This window comes from Salvelinus alpinus, chromosome 28 (genome assembly GCF_045679555.1).
Source record: "Salvelinus alpinus chromosome 28, SLU_Salpinus.1, whole genome shotgun sequence".
In the NCBI taxonomy this organism is placed as follows: Eukaryota; Metazoa; Chordata; class Actinopteri; order Salmoniformes; family Salmonidae; genus Salvelinus; species Salvelinus alpinus.
In genome coordinates, this window is record NC_092113.1 from 35,244,159 (window position 1) to 35,250,158 (window position 6,000).

Consider the following 6,000-nt stretch of genomic DNA (forward strand, 5'->3'; position numbering starts at 1 on the left):
CCGCTAGAGAGGACAGACGGACGGAGCGGTGAAAGGATAGTGCTGTGCTCAGGGACATTTTCCTCCCTTCCTTTCATACGCCAGAAACAAAAGGTTCAGTCACAGATTCTGTTGCTTTCTATGTTCTGTTTGTCTTGCTGTCGAATGTATAAGAGCTGCCCTTATCCGTGGTGGAGCAGTAGCTACTCATATAGCTGCCCTTATCCGTGGTGGAGCAGTAGCTACTCATATAGCTGCCCTTATCTGTGGTGGAGCAGTAGCTACTCATATAGCTGCCCTTATCTGTGGTGGAGCAGTAGCTACTCATATAGCTGCCCTTATACATGGTGGAGCAGTAGCTACTCATATAGCTGCCCTTATCCATGGTGGAGCAGTAGCTACTCATATAGCTGCCCTTATCCGTGGTGGAGCAGTAGCTACTCATATAGCTGCCCTTATCCATGGTGGAGCAGTAGCTACTCATATAGCTGCCCTTATCTGTGGTGGAGCAGTAGCTACTCATATAGCTGCCCTTATCTGTGGTGGAGCAGTAGCTATTCATATAGCTGCCCTTATCTGTGGTGGAGCAGTAGCTACTCATATAGCTGCCCTTATACATGGTGGAGCAGTAGCTACTCATATAGCTGCCCTTATCCATGGTGGAGCAGTAGCTACTCATATAGCTGCCCTTATCTGTGGTGGAGCAGTAGCTACTCATATAGCTGCCCTTATCCATGGTGGAGCAGTAGCTACTCATATAGCTGCCCTTATCTGTGGTGGAGCAGTAGCTACTCATATAGCTGCCCTTATCTGTGGTGGAGCAGTAGCTACTCATATAGCTGCCCTTATACATGGTGGAGCAGTAGCTACTCATATAGCTGCCCTTATCCATGGTGGAGCAGTAGCTACTCATATAGCTGCCCTTATCCATGGTGGAGCAGTAGCTACTCATATAGCTGCCCTTATCCGTGGTGGAGCAGTAGCTATTCATATAGCTGCCCTTATCTGTGGTGGAGCAGTAGCTACTCATATAGCTGCCCTTATCCATGGTGGAGCAGTAGCTACTCATATAGCTGCCCTTATCCATGGTGGAGCAGTAGCTACTCATATAGCTGCCCTTATCTGTGGTGGAGCAGTAGCTACTCATATAGCTGCCCTTATCTGTGGTGGAGCAGTAGCTACTCATATAGCTGCCCTTATACATGGTGGAGCAGTAGCTACTCATATAGCTGCCCTTATCCGTGGTGGAGCAGTAGCTACTCATATAGCTGCCCTTATACATGGTGGAGCAGTAGCTACTCATATAGCTGCCCTTATCTGTGGTGGAGCAGTAGCTACTCATATAGCTGCCCTTATCTGTGGTGGAGCAGTAGCTACTCATATAGCTGCCCTTATCCATGGTGGAGCAGTAGCTACTCATATAGCTGCCCTTATCCATGGTGGAGCAGTAGCTACTCATATAGCTGCGCTTATCCATGGTGGAGCAGTAGCTACTCATATAGCTGCCCTTATCCGTGGTGGAGCAGTAGCTACTCATATAGCTGCCCTTATCCATGGTGGAGCAGTAGCTACTCATATAGCTGCCCTTATCCGTGGTGGAGCAGTAGCTACTCATATAGCTGCCCTTATCTGTGGTGGAGCAGTAGCTACTCATATAGCTGCCCTTATCCATGGTGGAGCAGTAGCTACTCATATAGCTGCCCTTATCTGTGGTGGAGCAGTAGCTACTCATATAGCTGCCCTTATCTGTGGTGGAGCAGTAGCTACTCATATAGCTGCCCTTATACATGGTGGAGCAGTAGCTACTCATATAGCTGCCCTTATCCATGGTGGAGCAGTAGCTACTCATATAGCTGCCCTTATCCATGGTGGAGCAGTAGCTACTCAGATAATCTACTCTTTCCACCCCATCTCTATATGCACTCACTGTATAGCATACCCTTTACCAGAGTGCTTATACTATAGTACCATGGGACAGAAATTCCATAAGAATACTTTGATTTTGGGGTGAGCCATGTCTGTTATCAATCACATTCATTTAAATCAATCAAATGTATTTATAAAGCCCTTTTTACATCAGCAGATGTCACAAAGTTCTTATACAGATAACCAGCCTAAAACCCCGAAGAGCAAGCAATGCAGATGTAGAAGCACCATGGCTAGGAAAAAATCCCTTTGAAAGGCTGGAACCTAGGAGGAAACCTAGAGGAACTAGGCTGGAACCTAGGAGGAAACCTAGAGGAACCTAGGCTGGAACCTAGGAGGAAACCTAGAGGAACCTAGGCTGGAACCTAGGCTGGAACCTAGGAGGAAACCAGGCTCTGTGACGTAGCTAGTCCTATTCTGGCTGTGCCGGGTGGAGATTATAAGAGTACATGGCCAATAAGGCCAGATCATTCAAACTTGATGTTCAAACTTTCATAGATGACCAGCAGGGTCAAATAATAATCACAGTGGTTGTAGAGGGTGCAACAGGTCAGCACATCAGGAGTAAATGTCAGTAGGCTTTTCATAGCCGAGCATTCAGAGGTCGAGACAGCATGTGCATGTGCATGGGAGGGGGGGTTGAAACAGCTGGTCCGGGACAAGGTAGCACGACCAGTGAACAGATCAGAGTTTCATAGCCACAGTCATGGACAGCAGAAACTGGATCACCACACGACCAGGAGTCATCGGGCCAGGTTGTCCTGAGGCCAGGAGTCATCAGGCCAGGTTGTCCTGAGGCCAGGAGTCATCAGGCCAGGTCGTCCTGAGGCATGGTCCTCCTGGAGGGTAGAGAGAGAGCGAGAGAGATGGCAGAATTACAGGGAGCATACCTAAGACCACACAAGACACCAGTTTTTGACGACTGACCCTAGCCCCCCGGCACATAGACTGTTATAAATGATCATGTGTAATAAAAGGAAAGGGATGTTTAATTTTTATGATAAAGATCAGCGTAACTTAAAGCTATTCTCTCATACCAGTCAGCTGCACACTTCAATGTAATTTCCAAGCCCACTCTTACATGGAGAAATGGAGGAAATTGAGCTGTGCATGTTGATGTTATCACCAACAATTTTAGTAAGTTAACAAACAACTGAAATAACCGAAGAACACAGAGTTCTGTATTATCTCAAAGTCTGAGCCGACCAAATGTGTAATAATCAAGCTTTGCCTGTATGGCTGTAGGCCTTAATAAGGAAGAGGCAGGCCAGGCTCAGAATGAACTCGTTGGGTGGTGGGTTGTTGTGTCTCTATTGTGGTCTGTGCGTTCTGCCCCCCTCCTGACCAGTCCTGCATTGGTAAGCCCTCTATTGTGGGTGTAAGCCTGTTTTACAGGGACGGGGTTAAAACCTGCTAGAGTGGGGAATTTATTTTCTATCACCTACCTCTCTGCTTCAGACTGCTGACACCAACACAACCAATCAATCCACAGCCCCTCTCTCTACCATCCAACCCATATAGCTCGCTACCATCTATCTAATACTGTTTCGCCTGGCTATCTTAAGATTAATGCACTAGCTGTGGGTCGCTCTGGATGTGAGCGTCTGCTGAATGGCTGAATTGTAATGGAAATCTAGTGCTGTGTATATCATGTTATGTTGTTTCCTGTTTGGATCCCAGGAAGAGTAACCATTGCCTTGGCAACAGCTAATTGGGGATCCTAATAAGTACTAAATCCACCCCAGCCCTGCTACTGTGTGGTAGAATCACACACTACAGCATACAGAAGCCTAGACCATCTCCTTCTCTCCGCAATACCAGCTCCGAGCTAACTCACAGGCACTACACAGTGGTAGAAACACTCATTACGACAAGGGTTGCAAAATTCCAGGAACTTTCCAGAAATCCTGGTTGGAGGATTCCGGATTTTCTACCTATCACGTGTCTTGATTTCGGGAATCCCCCAACGTCATTGTTAGATCTATGAATTTGAATTCAGCATTTAGGGCTCCCGAGTGGTGCAGCGGTCTAAGGCACTGCATCTCAGTGCTAGAGGTGTCACTACAGACCCTGGTTTGATCCCGGGCTGTATCACAACCAGCCGTGATCGGGAGTTCCATAGAGCGGCGCGCAATTGGCCCAGTGTCGTCCGGGCTCGGGGAGGGTTTGGCCGGGGTAGACCCTCATTGTAAAAGGTTAAAGGTTAAATAAAACATTTAAAATAAATGACGTGTAGAAACTAAAGGTTTGCATATTTGCTGTGTCAGTAATTTTCCTCATAGTTGATTTCATTGGTTTCGTGTATCGTCATGTATCGTCATCATAAGTAATGCGGGATAATCAACGAGGGGCTCTTGAAAATAATGAATGATGTGGAAGGTGTGTTCCATGGCTCGTTAGCAGGGTGGACCTGACCTTCCACGGAGTTGCATTATTTTCTAGAGAACGCATAGAGCCCTGTTGATTATCTCTTTTATACCATGGCTATAATTTAACACATTTACTGCTAGAAATGTGTTCATTTGCAGGTAGAAATGAGTTTATTTGCAGGTTGAAACGTGTTCATTTGCAGGTAGAAATGTGTTCATTTGCAGGTAGAAATGTGTTCATTTGCAGGTTGAAATGTGTTCATTTACAGGTTGAAATGTGTTCATTTGCAGGTAGAAATGTGTTCATTTGCAGGTTGAAATGTGTTCATTTGCAGGTAGAAATGTGTTCATTTGCAGGTAGAAATGTGTTCATTTGCAGGTTGAAACGTGTTCATTTGCAGGTAGAAATGTGTTCATTTGCAGGTAGAAATGTGTTCATTTGCAGGTTGAAATGTGTTCATTTGCAGGTAGAAATGTGTTCATTTGCAGGTAGAAATGTGTTCATTTGCAGGTAGAAATGTGTTCATTTGCAGGTAGAAATGTGTTCATTTGCAGGTAGAAATGTGTTCATTTGCAGGTTGAAATGTGTTCATTTACAGGTTGAAATGTGTTCATTTGCAGGTAGAAATGTGTTCATTTGCAGGTTGAAATGTGTTCATTTGCAGGTAGAAATGTGTTCATTTGCAGGTAGAAATGTGTTCATTTGCAGGTTGAAACGTGTTCATTTGCAGGTAGAAATGTGTTCATTTGCAGGTAGAAATGTGTTCATTTGCAGGTTGAAATGTGTTCATTTGCAGGTAGAAATGTGTTCATTTGCAGGTAGAAATGTGTTCATTTGCAGGTAGAAATGTGTTCATTTGCAGGTAGAAATGTGTTCATTTGCAGGTTGAAATGTGTTCATTTGCAGGTAGAAATGTGTTCATTTGCAGGTTGAAATGTGTTCATTTGCAGGTAGAAATGTGTTCATTTGCAGGTAGAAATGTGTTCATTTGCAGGTAGAAATGAGTTCAACATCCACTGAAGTAGGTAGCAAGTTTTTGTTTTCTTGCAGCTTATTTGTGGAACAATCTTCAAAATGTTCATAAATGTGATGTTCTAGTGTCTCTGGGGTAATTCAGAACGCTGATTGAGGACCTTATTACTGATGAATGTGCTTGTTCTTTATGACCATGTTTTTCTTTCTGCTTGCATTTTGTATTTATATTTCGATGAGTGTATTTTCTGTAATTCAGGGCTCATTATGACTCCCTGATAAAATAAATACACTGAATGTACAAAACATCTTTCCATGACACAGACTGACCAGGTGAATCAAGGTGAAAGCTATGATCCCTTATTGATGTCACTTGTTAAATCCACTTCAATCAGTGTAGATGAAAGAGAGGAGACAGGTTAAAGAAGGTTTTTTAAGCCTTGAGACAATTGAGACATGGATTGTGTATCTGTGCCATTCAGTGGGTGAACGGGCAAGACAAAAGACGTAAGTGCCTTTGAACGGGGTACTGTAGTAGGTGCCGTGTACACCGGTTTGTGTCAAGAGAAGACTGGTGTGCGTCTGTGTGTGTGTCTTTGTGCGTCCGTGTGTGTGTGTGTGTGTGTACCTTGTTGAACTGAGCCCATGACACCAGCATGTTGCTGTAGTCTCCAGTCTGGCTTGTCGAAGATCTTCTGGACCAGGAAGTGTTGGATGTAGCTGTCAAAGCAACGCTCTGTCCCGACCTTCGAC